This window comes from Procambarus clarkii, unplaced genomic scaffold, assembly GCF_040958095.1.
Source record: "Procambarus clarkii isolate CNS0578487 unplaced genomic scaffold, FALCON_Pclarkii_2.0 HiC_scaffold_149, whole genome shotgun sequence".
Lineage (NCBI taxonomy): Eukaryota > Metazoa > Arthropoda > Malacostraca > Decapoda > Cambaridae > Procambarus > Procambarus clarkii.
Window position 1 is genome coordinate 16,655 of NW_027189182.1, and position 18,298 is coordinate 34,952.

The 18,298-nt window shown below is 38.1% G+C and overlaps 1 protein-coding gene across 1 annotated transcript in view; it reads left to right on the forward strand.

Moving 5' to 3' along the window:
- Positions 1-14,030: 14,030 nt before the first annotated feature.
- Positions 14,031-18,298, forward strand: part of LOC123748553 (uncharacterized) — a 68,411-nt gene continuing 64,143 nt past the window's right edge. Inside the window, exon 1 of the mRNA XM_069320500.1 lies at positions 14,031-14,318. The gene's annotated coding sequence lies outside the window, so the exon portion shown is untranslated. The remainder of the gene's footprint in view (positions 14,319-18,298) is intronic.

The following is an 18,298-nucleotide window of genomic DNA, read 5'->3' on the forward strand; positions in this document are numbered from 1 at the left end:
TTTTGTCAAGGGCTGAGTAGATAATGTCAAGGAGACTAATGATTGCATCATTGGTACTCTTTTGGGACCGGAAGCCAAACTGGCAGGGGCTGAGTATGTCGAATTTTACGAGGTAGGAATAGAGCTGTTTGTAAATAATTTTTTCAAATATTTTTGATAGAATGGGTAGATTTGATATTGGTCTATAATTGTTTATGTCCGCCGGATTGCCTCCTTTATGGACTGGCGTTACTCTTGCTTTTTTGAGGATATCAGGGAAGGTGTGATACTCTATAGATTTGTTGAACAGTAGTGCTATGGGTGGAGCAAGGGCATGGGAGGCTCTCTTGTACACAATGGACGGAATTTCACTGGTGTTCCCTGCCTTGGTTTTTAGAGAATGTGTGATGGACACAACATCTGCCGGGCTGATTGGTGAAAGGAGAAGAGAGTTTGGATAGCTGCCTGAGAGATATGTGTTAATATGTGTCTGAGTCTGTGGGATTTTACTGGCAAGATTAGCACCAACCGATGAAAAGAAACTATTAAATTCATTTGCCATTTCTAAGTCAGTTGACGGTATACCCCCATCCTTGTAGAGTTTTATTTGGTTATGTGAGTGTTGTTTAGTTCCTAGGATACTAGAGATAGTTTTCCAAGTGCTTTTCATGTTGCCTTTTGCTTCATTGAATCTATTCACATAATATGCAAGTTTTGCCTTTCTTATGATACTGGTAAGCATTGATGAGTACCTTTTATCTACTTCCTTTGAAACTAGGCCAATCCTAACTTTCTTTTCATATTCTTGTTGATTGAGTTGAGAATGCCACTTGTGAGCCATGGATTGCTTAATCTTGTGTCAGTTACTTGCTTGGTAAGAAGGGGACAATGAATGTTGTAGAGGCTTAGAGTTTTGGAAATGAAGAGGTTAGCTAATGAATTTATATCATGGGTATTATCGAATTCAGAATCCCAGTTAATATTGTAAAGTGCCTCTGTAAGATTGTCTAAAGCTGATTCACTGTGTAGCCTAAATGAAAGTTTCTTGCTTTTTGGTGGTGTTATGTCCATGTTCGCTATGAGAAAGGTAGGATAGTGGTCAGTTGTTCTGTCGTAGATTATACCAGATACAAGGGGAGCTGTTATGTTTGTCCATATGTGGTCCAAGGAAGTGGCTGATGTTTGAGTGACTCGGGTAGGTTTGGTGATTGTGGGGATTAGCATACAGGAGTTCATGCTGTTAAGGAAATAGTCAACTTGAGAGCAATTTTGTTGACCCAGGTCAATATTAAAATCTCCTCCTAGAATGAAGTGGTTTTTGTTGAGATTGTTGTTTATAATAAGATTCCTTAGGTTGTCTGAGAAAGAAGCTATGTTAGTATTGGGAAATCTATAGATGGCTCCAATAGTCAAAGAAGATTTAAGGGATTTAATTGAAAACTGAGCAAAAGTATATTCACAGTAGTCATCTCTGTCACTAATAACACTGTTGCAGATAAATGTATCTCGGTAATATATAGCTGTGCTACCACCTTTTTTATTAGGCCTACAGTTATGAATGGCTTTATAACCAGCTAAGTTGTACAGTTGGGTATAGTCTTTATTTAGCCAAGTTTCTGATAAAATAATGAACGATAGGTTAGTACCTATTGCTGTGAGTAATGCATTTAAATCGTCAAAATGTTTACCAAGTGATCTAACATTTTGGTTATAAACTGATAGACAGGTGCTATTTTGAAGTTTGTTTTTAGCCTGGTGTGCTGTGAAATACTTGCAATAATGATGATCAATGTGCTGGTTGGTGTAGATATGAGACAGAAGATTTTGATCAGGATCAATATCATTTATTTATTCATTTATTTATTTATGCATATACAAGAATGTACAGAAGGAATGTGAGGATACAAATATGGTAATTACAGTCTTGTAAAGCCACTAGCACGCGCAGCGTTTCGGGCAGGTCCTTAATCTAAGAAAATTTTAAGGAGGTAAATACTTGCAAAGTTTATAGACAAAAAATGAAAACAGATTACATGGAATGAAAAAAAAGATGAGAGAAAATTATAGGTACAGTATATTAAAGCACATAGGTAGCTATGATTGATTGCAATGACAGCTTAAAATGGTAGTTGACAACAAATTGGTAGGCACAATACAGCAGAAACAATATATGATTGATTGCAATGACAGCTTGAATGGTAGTTGACAAAAATTGGTAGTCACAATACAGCATATGGCTAGCACATAAAAGAAGACAGCAATGAACACAATGATAAGGTTGTTTGATATTACATAAAAATTAGGAGATTGGGTAACACTAGGTACAGAGCAAATTTAAAGCTCGGTGTAGGAAACTAAATAGATGAAATTAGGTACTTTTTGGTTTTGCTTTTAAATAAGGCAAAAGTTTTACAGTTTTTCAATTCACTAGGGAGTGAGTTCCATAGACTAGGTCCCTTAATTTGCATAGAGTGTTTACACAGATTAAGTTTGACCCTGGGGATATCAAAGAGATATTTATTTCTGGTGTGGTGATAATGGGTCCTATTACATCTGTCCAGGGAGAGTTTCAGAGCATGGTTTGCATTTAAGAACAGGGTCTTGTAAATGTAGTTGACACAAGAGAATGTGTGGAGGGAGTTAATATTTAGCAAGTTTAGGGATTTAAACAAGGGAGCTGAGTGTTGTCTGAAAGCAGAGTTAGTTATTATTCTGATAGCAGATTTTTGCTGTGTGATGATGGGCTTAAGGTGGTTTGCAGTGGTAGACCCCCATGCACAGATACCATAATTAAGATAGGGGTAGATTAGTGCATAATATAGTGAGAGGAGAGCAGAGTTAGGAACATAATATCTGATTTTGGAGAGTATACCAACTGTCTTAGAGACTTTCTTAGTTATGTGTTGAATGTGGGTGCTGAAGTTGAGTCTCTTGTCTAGGAATAGGCCAAGAAACTTGCCATCATTTTTATTACTGATGTTAATGTTGTCTATCTGTAGCTGAATTGCATTTGATGATTTGCTTCCAAATAAGATGTAGTAAGTCTTTTCGATGTTTAATGTTAGTTTGTTCGTTGACATCCATAAGTGGACTTTTTTAATTCATTATTCACAACATTATTTAGTGTATGTGGGTTGAGGTTTGAGTAGATAAGGGTAGTATCGTCAGCAAACAATATAGGTTTGAGAATATTAGAGACATTAGGCAGATCGTTTATATATATAAGAAATAGAAGAGGTCCTAAGAAGCTGCCCTGTGGCACTCCAACGGTAATTGGTAGAGTGGAAGAAGTTGTATCATTGATGGTTACATATTGGTGTCTGTCACTAAGATAGGATCGGATGTAGTCAAGGGCAAGGCCTCGGATTCCATAATGCTGGAGTTTAAGTAAGAGGTAGTTGTGATTAACAGTATCAAAGGCTTTTCTTAGGTCAATGAAGAGTCCAATCGGAAACTCATTTTTGTCAAGGGCTGAGTAGATAATGTCAAGGAGACTAATGATTGCATCATTGGTGCTCTTTTGGGACCGGAAGCCAAACTGGCAGGGGCTGAGTATGTCGAATTTTACGAGGTAGGAATAGAGCTGTTTGTAAATAATTTTTTCAAATATTTTTGATAGAATGGGTAGATTTGATATTGGTCTATAATTGTTTATGTCCGCCGGATTGCCTCCTTTATGGACTGGCGTTACTCTTGCTTTTTTGAGGATATCAGGGAAGGTGTGATACTCTATAGATTTGTTGAACAGTAGTGCTATGGGTGGGGCAAGGGCATGGGAGGCTCTCTTGTACACAATGGACGGAATTTCACTGGTGTTCCCTGCCTTGGTTTTTAGAGAATGTATGATGGACACAACATCTGCCGGGCTGATTGGTGAAAGGAGAAGAGAGTTTGGATAGCTGCCTGAGAGATATGTGTTAATATGTGTCTGAGTCTGTGGGATTTTACTGGCAAGATTAGCACCAACCGATGAAAAGAAACTGTTAAATTCATTTGCCATTTCTAAGTCAGTTGACGGTATACCCCCATCCTTGTAGAGTTTTATTTGGTTATGTGAGTGTTGTTTAGTTCCTAGGATACTAGAGATAGTTTTCCAAGTGCTTTTCATGTTGCCTTTTGCTTCATTGAATCTATTCACATAATATGCAAGTTTGCCTTTCTTATGATACTGGTAAGCATTGATGAGTACCTTTTAGCTACTTCCTTTGAAACTAGGCCAATCCTAACTTTCTTTTCATATTCATGTTTCTTGTTGATTGAGTTGAGAATGCCACTTGTGAGCCATGGATTGTTTAATCTTTTGTCAGTTACTTGCTTGATAAGGAGGGGACAATGAATGTTGTAGAGGCTTAGAGTTTTGGAGATGAAGAGGTTAGCTAATGAATTTATATCATGGGTATTATTGAATTCAGAATCCCAGTTAATATTGTAAAGTGCCTCTGTAAGATTGTCTAAAGCTGATTCACTGTGTAGCCTAAATGAAAGTTTCTTGCTTTTTGGTGGTGTTATGTCCATGTTCGCTATGAGAAAGGTAGGATAGTGGTCAGTTGTTCTGTCATAGATTATACCAGATACAAGGGGAGCTGTTATGTTTGTCCATATGTGGTCCAAGGTAGTGGCTGATGTTTGGGTGACTCGGGTAGGTTTGGTGATTGTGGGGATTAGCATACAGGAGTTCATGCTGTTAAGGAAATAGTTAACTTGAGAGCAATTTTGTTGACCCAGGTCAATATTAAAATCTCCTCCCAGAATGAAGTGGTTTTTGTTGAGATTGTTGTTTATAATAAGATTCCTTAGGTTGTCTGAGAAAGAAGCTATGTTAGTATTGGGAAATCTATAGATGGCTCCAATAGTCAAAGAAGATTTAAGGGATTTAATTGAAAACTGAGCAAAAGTATATTCACAGTAGTCATCTCTGTCACTAATAACACTGTTGCAGATAAATGTATCTCGGTAATATATAGCTGTGCCACCACCTTTTTTATTAGGCCTACAGTTATGAATGGCTTTATAACCAGCTAAGTTGTACAGTTGGGTATAGTCTTTATTTAGCCAAGTTTCTGTTAAAATAATGAACGATAGGTTAGTACCTATTGCTGTGAGTAATGCATTTAAATCGTCAAAATGTTTACCAAGTGATCTAACATTTTGGTTATAAACTGATAGACAGGTGCTATTTTGAAGTTTGTGTTTAGCCTGGTGTGCTGTGAAATACTTGCAATAATGATGATCAATGTGCTGGTTGGTGTAGATATGAGACAGAAGATTTTGATCAGGATCAATATCAGTGTGCATAGGATGCAGAGGGATCACGATACAAGATACACGATAAAGCAAAACACAAGAATAAAAGCAAATACAATAAAATAGTAACAATTTAGAAGTAAAATAAAGATCCAATAGTTAGCCAGGGAGGACACAGAAGTTACATAAAAGAAAAAAAACAAAAAATCAGTAGAGACTGACAATATAAATGTAAAATAAAAAATAATAAGAAAATGATAATCATAAAAAAAAAAATGATCTTGAAGATAATTAGCTTAGTAATGGTTAATTAACAGGGTAATAAAAAGCCCTAGGTTTAGTGACAAGGGGATTAACTAAGAACAAATAATTAAGAGTATAAAACAGGCAAAGATGACAAACAAACAAAAATAAAAAAATAAAAATAAAAATAAACACCTTTGGAAAGGAAAGGCAGAGCTTAAGTACACTTTGGTTGTATGTGAGACTACAAATTATGTTCTGGTTATTCAGCTGATATCCCACAGTCATCCAGGAAAGAAGTGAGGTGTGCCTCAGTGGTTATGACATAAGTTTTTCCAGAGTCAGTCTTCCTAGCTATTATTTTACCATCGCGCACAAAACAATGTTTAATAGCAGTGGATCTTTTGCAGATTCCACGTAGTTTAAATAAGAGATTTTGTCTGAATCTGGTTAGACATTCGTTCACATAAACCTTGGATTTCATAGCGACTGCAGTAGTGATAAGGTCTGACTTGCGGGAGCAGCTATCTAACTTCACCCTTATCTTTCTGTTGTTTGTACCAGATGATTTGGCACCCACTCTATAAGCTGACTTATCAGTGTGCATAGGATGCAGAGGGATCACAATACAAGATACACGATAAAGCAAAACACAAGAATAAAAGCAAATACTATAAAATAGTAACAATTTAGAAGTAATGTCCATTAATGTCCATTTATGTCCATTTGTTATGTCCATTCATCCCATTGTGCACCTCTACCATATGTCACTCCTAATTCTTTGCTTTTCTAGAGAATGTAATATAAGCTTTGACAATCTTTCTTCATATGACAGGTTAACAGGTAGAACAAAGATTACCATTTATATATGGATAACTATTATAACTCGGTTTGAATGAGTGAATTGCTGCTTGAAGATAGGTATATACACGTGTGGTACTATCAGATTGCATCGTGGTGACCCTAAAACCCTTCAGATCCAAGCAAAGGGTAAAATGCCAGCAGATACAATTGCGAACACATTGATACCTGTTATAAATAATTGTGTGTGGGGCTCTATGGGGGACTGGTACTATTAAGGGGGTAAGGGTAGTTAGAAGACAAGAGTATCAAATATGGGAGAGCTAAAAGTCCCGGCCCCCAAAATAAACTATCCACAGTAGTAATAACTTGCTACAAGACCATATATGTTAGTCTAAGGGTTGATCAATGCGCTCCCACACAGGAAGAAGGGATACTCTGTAATTCATGTACTTATTTATTAACCCCTTAACAACCCCCCATATACACTCACACCAATAACAATAATAATAATAACTTTACCACACTATCTTACGTTAAAAGCCTTGGTCCACATAGGCAGGATACAAGGTTTACACTAATTTATTTATTTATGCATATACAAGAATGTACATAAGGAATGTGAGGATACAAATATGGTAATTACAGTCTTGTAAAGCCACTAGCACGCGCAGCGTTTCGGGCAGGTCCTTAATCTAAGAAAATTTTAAGGAGGTAAATACTTGCAAAATTTATAGACAAAAAAATGATAACAGATTACATGGAATGAAAAAAAAAGAAGATGAGAGAAAATTATAGGTACAGTATATTAAAGCACATAGGTAGCTATGATTGATTGCAATGACAGCTTAAAATGGTAGTTGACAACAAATTGGTAGGCACAATACAGCAGAAACAATATAAGATTTATTGCAATGACAGCTTGAATGGTAGTTGACAAAAATTGGTAGTCACAATACAGCATATGGCTAGCACATAGAAGAAGACAGCAATGAACACAATGATAAGGTTGTTTGATATTACATAAAAATTAGGAGATTGGGTAACACTAGGTACAGAGCAAATTTAAAGCTCAGTGTAGGAAACTAAATAGATGAAGTTAGGTACTTTTTGGTTTTGCTTTTAAATAAGGCAAAAGTTTTACAGTTTTTCAATTCACTAGGGAGTGAGTTCCATAGACTAGGTCCCTTAATTTGCATAGAGTGTTTACACAGATTAAGTTTGACCCTGGGGATATCAAAGAGATATTTATTTCTGGTGTGGTGATAATGGGTCCTATTACATCTGTCCAGGGAGAGTTTCAGAGCATGGTTTGCATTTAAGAACAGGGTCTTGTAAATGTAGTTGACACAAGAGAATGTGTGGAGGGAGTTAATATTTAGCATGTTTAGGGATTTAAACAAGGGAGCTGAGTGTTGTCTGAAAGCTGAGTTAGTTATCATTCTGATAGCAGATTTTTGCTGTGTGATGATGGGCTTAAGGTGGTTTGCAGTGGTAGACCCCCATGCACAGATACCATAATTAAGATAGGGGTAGATTAGTGCATAATATAGTGAGAGGAGAGCAGAGTTAGGAACATAATATCTGATTTTGGAGAGTATACCAACTGTCTTAGAGACTTTCTTAGTTATGTGTTGAATGTGGGTGCTGAAGTTGAGTCTCTTGTCTAGGAATAGGCCAAGAAACTTGCCATCATTTTTATTACTGATGTTAATGTTGTCTATCTGTAGCTGAATTGCATTTGATGATTTGCTTCCAAATAAGATGTAGTAAGTCTTTTCGATGTTTAATGTTAGTTTGTTCGTTGACATCCATAAGTGGACTTTTTTTAATTCATTATTCACAACATTATTTAGTGTATGTGGGTTGAGGTTTGAGTAGATAAGGGTAGTATCGTCAGCAAACAATATAGGTTTGAGAATATTAGAGACATTAGGCAGATCGTTTATATATATAAGAAATAGAAGAGGTCCTAAGATGCTGCCCTGTGGCACTCCAACGGTAATTGGTAGAGTGGAAGAAGTTGTATCATTGATGGTTACATATTGGTGTCTGTCACTAAGATAGGATCGGATGTAGTCAAGGGCAAGGCCTCGGATTCCATAATGCTGGAGTTTAAGTAAGAGGTAGTTGTGATTAACAGTATCAAAGGCTTTTCTTAGGTCAATGAAGAGTCCAATCGGAAACTCATTTTTGTCAAGGGCTGAGTAGATAATGTCAAGGAGACTAATGATTGCATCATTGGTGCTCTTTTGGGACCGGAAGCCAAACTGGCAGGGGCTGAGTATGTCGAATTTTACGAGGTAGGAATAGAGCTGTTTGTAAATAATTTTTTCAAATATTTTTGATAGAATGGGTAGATTTGATATTGGTCTATAATTGTTTATGTCCGCCGGATGGCCTCCTTTATGGACTGGCGTTACTCTTGCTTTTTTGAGGATATCAGGGAAGGTGTGATACTCTATAGATTTGTTGAACAGTAGTGCTATGGGTGGGGCAAGGGCATGGGAGGCTCTCTTGTACACAATGGACGGAATTTCACTGGTGTTCCCTGCCTTGGTTTTTAGAGAATGTATGATGGACACAACATCTGCCGGGCTGATTGGTGAAAGGAGAAGAGAGTTTGGATAGCTGCCTGAGAGATATGTGTTAATATGTGTCTGAGTCTGTGGGATTTTACTGGCAAGATTAGCACCAACCGATGAAAAGAAACTGTTAAATTCATTTGCCATTTCTAAGTCAGTTGACGGTATACCCCCATCCTTGTAGAGTTTTATTTGGTTATGTGAGTGTTGTTTAGTTCCTAGGATACTAGAGATAGCTTTCCAAGTGCTTTTCATGTTGCCTTTTGCTTCATTGAATCTATTCACATAATATGCAAGTTTTGCCTTTCTTATGATACTGGTAAGCATTGATGAGTACCTTTTAGCTACTTCCTTTGAAACTAGGCCAATCCTAACTTTCTTTTCATATTCATGTTTCTTGTTGATTGAGTTGAGAATGCCACTTGTGAGCCATGGATTGTTTAATCTTTTGTCAGTTACTTGCTTGGTAAGAAGGGGACAATGAAGGTTGTAGAGGCTTATAGTTTTGGAGAGGAAGAGGTTAGCTAATGAATTTATATCATGGATATTATTGAATTCAGAATCCCAGTTAATATTGTATAGTGCCTCTGTAAGATTGTCTAAAGCTGATTCACTGTGTAGCCTAAATGAAAGTTTCTTGCTTTTTGTGGTGTTATGTCCATGTTCGCTATGAGAAAGGTAGGATAGTGGTCAGTTGTTCTGTCGTAGATTATACCAGATACAAGGGGAGCTGTTATGTTTGTCCATATGTGGTCCAAGGTAGTGGCTGATGTTTGAGTGACTCGGGTAGGTTTGGTGATTGTGGGGATTAGCATACAGGAGTTCATGCTGTTAAGGAAATAGTTAACTTGAGAGCAATTTTGTTGACCCAGGTCAATATTAAAATCTCCTCCCAGAATGAAGTGGTTTTTGTTGAGATTGTTGTTTATAATAAGATTCCTTAGGTTGTCTGAGAAAGAAGCTATGTTAGTATTGGGAAATCTATAGATGGCTCCAATAGTCAAAGAAGATTTAAGGGATTTAATTGAAAACTGAGCAAAGTATATTCACAGTAGTCATCTCTGTCACTAATAACACTGTTGCAGATAAATGTATCTCGGTAATATATAGCTGTGCCACCACCTTTTTTATTAGGCCTACAGTTATGAATGGCTTTATAACCAGCTAAGTTGTAGAGTTGGGTATAGTCTTTATTTAGCCAAGTTTCTGTTAAAATAATGAACGATAGGTTAGTACCTATTGCTGTGAGTAATGCATTTAAATCGTCAAAATGTTTACCAAGTGATCTAACATTTTGGTTATAAACTGATAGACAGGTGCTATTTTGAAGTTTGTGTTTAGCCTGGTGTGCTGTGAAATACTTGCAATAATGATGATCAATGTGCTGGTTGGTGTAGATATGAGACAGAAGATTTTGATCAGGATCAATATCAGTGTGCATAGGATGCAGAGGGATCACGATACAAGATACACGATAAAGCAAAACACAAGAATAAAAGCAAATACAATAAAATAGTAACAATTTAGAAGTAAAATAAAGATCCAATAGTTAGCCAGGGAGGACACAGAAGTTACATAAAATAAAAAAAAAAAAAATCAGTAGACTGACAATATAAATGTAAAATAAAAAATAATAAGAAAAATGATAATCATAAAAAAAATGATCTTGAAGATAATTAGCTTAGTAATGGTTAATTAACAGGGTAATAAAAAGCCCTAGGTTTAGTGACAAGGGGATTAACTAAGAACAAATAATTAAGAGTATAAAACAGGCAAAGATGACAAACAAAAAAAAAACAAAAAAAAAATAAAAATAAACACCTTTGGAAAGGAAAGGCAGAGCTTAAGTACACTTTGGTTGTATGTGAGACTACAAATTATGTTCTGGTTATTCAGCTGATATCCCACAGTCATCCAGGAAAGAAGTGAGGTTTGCCTCAGTGGTTATGACATAAGTTTTTCCAGAGTCAGTCTTCCTAGCTATTATTTTACCATCGCGCACAAAACAATGTTTAATAGCAGCGGATCTATTGCAAATTCCACGTAGTTTAAATAAGAGATTTTGTCTGAATCTGGTAAGACATTCGTTCACATAAACCTTGGATTTCATAGCGACTGCAGTAGTGATAAGGTCTGACTTGCGGGAGCAGCTATCTAACTTCACCCTTATCTTTCTGTTGTTTGTACCAGATGATTTGGCACCCACTCTATAAGCTGACTTAATGTCTCTTGCTTCGATTGAATAATTCAACTTAGTACGCAATTCCTGGATCACGATGGCAGTACAGTCTTCTCTGTCAGTTTCATGGGGAAAATCCTGTGATGAGATGATGACAGAATCAAGGAGCTTAAGCTGGTCTGATTCGTCTTGGGTTGCAGTGTGTTGCTGTTGTAGGGAGTTAAAATGGTTCTCTAACTTTTGTAGCATCTCTTCTTGCTTCTTAGAGGTTTCTGCTGGTTTAAAGTTAGTAACCGAGATCTGAAGAGAGCTTAATTCCTGTTCGAGGTGGCCGACTCTGGCAGACAGATCTTGGTTAATCTTGTGCATGGCCAAAGCATCACTCTGAAGCTTCATTATCAGGTCCGACTGCTCTCGGATTATAGACTTTTGGTCGTCATGTATTTGAGTCAATAATCTGAGCCATGGATTATCAGCGAGACGCTTAAAGTCAGTACATGGGGAGGCAGCTCGTTTAAGTTGCTCCATATGGTTACATAACTGTTGTAAGGCTCGAGTCAGTGACGACGCTTCAATCAGCTGGGAAGGTTTGTTATTGTTGACGCAGGGAGGTTCGGTACTCCCCCCGGTAGCCCCTAAGGGGGAGACAGCCGCATTATTCCTGTTGCTAGCTTGGCTGGTTGGGTTCATCCTGATAGGTGTGCTATCATTCTTTACGGCCTTGCCGAGCTTAGAATTGTTTGGCATGGTAGCAGCAGAGATGTATGCAGCAGATGGGGTAGACTCGTTGATATGGCAGCAGCAAACGTCAGGTTAGCTTCCTCCAGGGAGCAACACTAATGAGGTCGAGATGAGCTAGTAGGTTAGGTTTTGTCGAATATTTCGGTCACATTTAGGTCACTGGGTACTTAGCTGCCTTCTGGGGTTGTTATATCATGTTAGGTGTAATAATTATAAACATAGGCAAGTTTAATCTAATGATTATTAACTATAAATAGTTTAGTTTTGATCCTATAATTAATAAGAACTAAAGATATATTAATGCACTCAATTAATTAAGTCCAATAAATGACTAATATACATTAAATTAAAATTTACTTTAAAAAAGTGTAACAAAGAGACTTTGGATACCTAGCCTGCACTAGGTGACAAGGGGGTTAATTATGTTGACTCAATGAGAGGGATAATAAGGTGAGACAAACCACATTGGGAGAGGAAAGTGTTGAGGTTATCCTCATTAGCAATTGTAAACATTTTACCTCCTGAGGTCTTTCTCACTTTACTCAAGCCATCTCTAACGAAGCACTGATGAATCGCAGCTGGGTTTTGATGACGGATTTGACGCAGGCGGTGGAGGAGTTGCTGTCTTTTTCTAGTCTTTTTTTCTAGTTTTTTCTAGTTTTTTCTAGTTTTCTTCTAGCTATACCTAATAAATTCCCTGTAACCTACCTTACCCCTCTATTGTCAACCAATGTCTGTTTTTTAAAGAGCGCTGTTTGTCGACAGAATTGTTTTTGTGCTGATTTTTTAAGCTATGTTTTCATTCCATGTTGTCATTTTATTCTTTATGCTCAATTAGTATTAAGCTTTAGTCATTTAAGTTTTTCTTGTCCGAAACGCTTTGCGTAATAGTGGCTTTAGGCATTGTATGTACTAGCCCTATCTATAAATCCATCACTCTTTGTAAAATCTCTTGTATGTATGTACCTTACCTAAATAAACATTTGATTTGATTTGATTTGATTTGATTTGAGTCAAGCACTCGTTGATGTAGATTCCCGTTCGTTGGGATGCAGCTGTCCGGACAAGATATGATTTTATGGACTGGGAAGCTAGCTTGAGGCGAATTTTTCGCTGGTTTAGACCTGAAGGATTCCTTTTGCCTACTCTGTAGGCAGCAATAATGTCAGTTTTATTTAGAGTGACACTCAATTCGTCTTTTATGAGAGCCTGAACTATTTCAATACACTTTTCACCTTCACGTTCCACAGGAATATTTTGGGACGACATAATAACATAGTCAAGCAGCTTTTGTTGGTCCTGTTCATCCTGGGAGATGGAATGTTGGGCAGATGACACATTTGCAGATGACACTAAGATCTATGATAAAGAAGGAAGTGAAAGTGATATTGAGACCTTACAAAGAGATCTACATGAACTCCACCAATGGTCAGATGACTGGCAAATGCTCTTTAATGTCGATAAATGCAAGACCTTGCCTGTAGGGCATAACATTCCACGTCACAACTACCAAATTGCCAGCACTACCTTACAACAGATAGATGAAGAATGCGACATTGGAATCAGAATCCATCATTCACTAAAAGTTGCACAACAAGTGGGAGCGGCAGTAAAAAAAGCGAACCAAACCTTGGGAATAATCAAGCGTGCCTTTACTTTCAAGGAAACTAAAGTAGTCCTTCAATTGTATAAGTATTTGGTGCGCCCCCACCTGGATTATTGCATACAGGCATTGAGACCTTATCTTCAGAAAGACATAGCTGCTCTGGAGAAGGTGCAACACCGGGCAACAAAAATCATACCAGAGCTTAGTCATCTCTCGTATCAGGAAGGGTTGAGGGCCACTGGCCAAACAACACAGCAAACCAGGCATGACAGGGCGGAGCTCATCGAAACACTTAAAATACTCAACAATTTGGACGATGTTGATCCGGACACTTTCTTCAAAAGGTCAGATGTAACACGAACGAGGAGCAACGGGTTCAAGCTCAACAAGCCACAATGTAGGACAGAAAACAGGAGAGGCTTTTTCACCCGTATGGTGGTAAACCCGTGGAACAGCCTACCCGCCAAAAAGTAGGTAAGGTAAACGCCAAAACTCTACTGGGTTTTAAAATACAGATAGAAAAGATCGTCCAGGCAAATGGGTAGGACCTTTGACAAGCCGTCAACTTCCTGTCCTCGTTGAGGCCACCAATATTAGTGTCTCAAGTAAATTAAACGTCGGCAAAGATCAGTAACCAAAGAAAATGGGAAGAGCAACGTGGCGGGTAAGCGAGCGAGCGAGTGACGTCATCACAACAAAGGTTGCTATAGACGTCTCCACGACTCGTGAAGTTCGCCTGTCTTAAAGACCTGTGTCCACAATACCCGCCAAATTGTCCCTCCCACAGTACTCTCAGGACACTTATGGCAGTGTACGTGTGTGGTGAGGCCACACCACTGAAGACATTGAGGATATACCACGAGGGAGAGACAAAACTGTTGAAGGAAGGAGTCACTGGCTCCGCCTGACCACCTTGTTTCTCGCACTCTCATCATCCACCGTAAGTACTGGAGTACTTTCTGCTCCACTATTGTCTTACACCCCAACATGCAATTGTTGGGGTGTGGAAATAGGCCTATGGCATTGTTGGGATGTAGACGTAGGCCTATGGAATTGTTGAGGTAAATTATAAGCCTATGGCATTGTTGGGGTGTGGACATTGGCTTATCGAATAATAATAATAATAAGAATAATAATAATGAGAAAATCCACTGGGACTGTGTGGTGTCGCAAACCCACGACCAAGGCATTGCCAGCCGCATACTCTACCACTGTACCACCACCGACTTCCTAAAAGTCTGACAATCAGATTTCTACTGGGTCCGTTTAATTACCACAAGCTTCACAAAGCTTCAGAAAGCTTCCTGGCAATACGTTAGTAATGAATAAATATGATAGGTTAGGCTGACCTAACCTAAACTAACCTAACCTAACCTAACTAAACCAAACCAAACCTAACCTAACCGACGCTTGAATCGTCGACTTTATTTGGTGTCACCAGCTCTTTATTTTCGTCTAATTTCTTAATAAAAATATACTTTTTCAGATTAAAATTACGTTTTCTCGTGTTGTACATTCAGCACCAACATTATAATGAGTAAATATATCATATTTATTCATTACTAACATATTGCCAGGAAGCTTTGTGAAGCTTGTGTAGCTTGTGGTAATTAGACGGACCGTTTCTACTGATGTCACAGGAAGTCTGTGATATCCTTATGTCACAGGAAGACTTGAAGCCAGTCCAAATTTTACGTAAGACCCCCCAAGCACTCAGGTGAAGTGGTAAAGTGTTGTAGTTGAACACTGTACGCCCAACTTCAGATACTACACTGAAAATCGCACTAAGGAGATATACATCAATGAACGATCCACTGGGGCTGTGAGGTGACGCAAACATTGCAGGTTCGCATCGCCTCACAGCCCGAGTGAATTTTCTCATTGATGTATATCACGTTAGTGTGATTTTCTGTGAGTAAATAATAATAATAATATGAATACAGTAATAATATTATTATTATTTATTCAAAAGATTGTGTGTACAAAGAACATAAGAGTAATAAATGAATAAATCCACAAGGGCCATGACGAGGGTTCGAACCTACATCCGAGAAGATCCCAGACGCTCCTTAACCACTTAACTGCGCCAACCGAGAATACTCGGTTTGATTTTTTCGTACCCATTCTAAATGTGCGCGAGGTTGGTTGTGTACGAAATGGAATCTTAGGACCTCCAGTGAGAGGTAGCCATCTTGGAAAAAATTCCCCTTATGCCCTAGGGCATCTGGCTGGGTTAGTACTGAGTGAGCAACCATGAGTGGCACACGCACCTCTGGCTCCCAAACACCTGTCCGACGCGGAGTTGAAAGATCGCGCTTTGTCGGTGAAATTCAAACCTTAATGTTTGAAGAATATAAGGGTCATAATATTGGTGAAGCTAGGTGCAATAAGGACCTAACACAAAGGTCAGATGCAAGTGATACAGCACCTATGAGGACAATACAGCGAGCGTATCCAGTTGTAGCTCTGAGCGCCACCCTTGCCCACCTATGCTATCTCCAATTTATTTAGATGATACATAGATGAATCGTTTTCTGCATTCAGTGATGATGCATCTGATACAAGTAGCATAGATAAACAGTGTTAGCAGCTTCCATGGTGGTGTTTTCCATAGATATTTTCAAGAATAGCTGAATCTCTTCTTAACTGACGGACACTCTTTGAGGCTGGCTGAATCTCTTCCAGACTGACGGACACTCTTTGAGGCTGACTGAATTTTTCCTGTGTGGGACCTTACAAGGCGATCTTTTCACGACTACCTTACAAATTGATCTTTCCCTGTAATCTTTACAAGACTACCTTATGTTTTACAAGCTTGGCTACATACCACCTACAGGTACTAATGCCAAGGGTGTACATGAGTGCGTTATTTGCAAGCACACAGAACAAAGAAACAGGAAGCGAAATTCTATCTGTACCTGGTGCAACGAGAGAGAAGTCGCACTGTGTACCCTGGACTACTTCGTTGATTATTACTCACTTCCGAAGTACTGTGTGTAATACAGTGTGTGTGTACTGTGTAGTGTGTGAAACTGTACATATTGTAATTTTAGTGAATTTTTAACAAGTAATATTGCGACAATAAACATTTATTGTGGACACATTGCTGACACATGTATCACAGTTTCATGGAACATTATGAACGTTCTACTGTATACATATTGTAAAGAATACAAATATGCATCATATACGATAAAAAAACAAACAAATAAAACTGCATTGGAAATACATAAAACAAATAATTTAAAATATATTTGTGCCAACATCTGGTGCTTGAATGGCCCGCGCGATGATGTCTGGGCGTGTCACGCACAGGTGACCAGCCCCTGATGACATAACAACGCACCTTGCCCACCCCAGAGCCAAAGTAAGTGGAATTTGGTACAGTATTTATTTTTACATAGACATGTTCAGGGAAGGGAATTTATCATTTTATGAAGAAAAATGAATTTTTGGGAACGCTTTATTTCATGCGCACAGGGGGAATTTCACAATAAACTCGGCGCAGCATGGTGGTTAATTGACTGAGCTACGACATGGATAAGAATTGCAACCGAGAAATCAACTTGACCTACCACGGATCCTGCAGTCTCTCGAGACACAAACTAGGTTTTTACACAATTCCCCCATGCACCTGAGCTCTGTCAATAAGCTGTTCTACCTCTTCGCCCTTCCTTCATTACACACTCTCGGACGTAGATTTGAACCCTCGTCACAGCTCTTGTGGATTTGTTCATTTCAAACTTGAAATGAAACAAACAAACAAACTCATTTCAAATTTGTTCATATCAAACCTACCCGTACTATAAAAATATTTGAAAAAATATCTACAAACAGCTGTACTGCTACCTCGTAAAATTCGACATACTTGGCTCCTGTCAGTTTGGCTTCCGTTCCCAAAAGAGTACTAACGACGCAATTATTAGTCTCCTTGATATAATTTACTCAGCCCTTGACAAAAATGAGTTTCCGATTGGACTCTTCATTGACCTGAGAAAGGCCTTTGATACAGTTAATCACAACTACCTCTTATGTAAACTGCATCATTATGGAATCCGAGGCCATGCCCTGCGCTATATACAATCCTATCTTAGTGATAGACATCAATGTGTAGCCATCAACGATATAACTTCCACTCTACCAATAACCATTGGTGTGCCACTCGGCAGCATCTTGGGACCTCTCCTATTTTTATATACATCAATGGTCTGCCTGATGTCACCAACATTCTGAAACCTACATTGTTTGCTGATGATACTACCCTCATCTACTCTAACCCCAAAACACATACACTAAATAATGCTGTTAATAATGAACTAAAAAAAGTCCACTTATGGATGTCAACCAACAAACTAACACTTAACATAGAAAAGACCTACTACATCTTATTTGGAAGCAAATCAACAAATGCAATTCAGCTTCAGATAGACAATGTTACATTAGTAATAAAAATGATGGAAATTTTCTTGGCCTATTCCTAGATAAGAGACTCGACTTCAGCACCTACATACAACACATAACTAAGAAAGTCTCTAAAACAGTTGGTATACTCTCCAAAATCAGATACTATGTATCTAACTCTGCTCTCATCTCACTATATTATACACTAATCTATCCCTATCTTAATTATGGTATCTGTGCATGGGGTTCAACCACTGCAAACCACCTCTGGTCCATCATCCCAGCAAAATCTGCTATCAGAATAATAAATTCTGTTTTCAGACAACACTCAGCCCCCTTGTTTAACTCCCTAAACATGCTAAACATAATCTCACTCCACACATTCTCTTGTGTCACTACATTTACAAAACCCTGTTCTTAAATGCAAATCATGTTCTGAAACTCTCCCTGGACAGATATAATAGGACCCATTATCACCACACCAGAAATAAGTAAATCTTTGATATCCCCAGAGTCAAA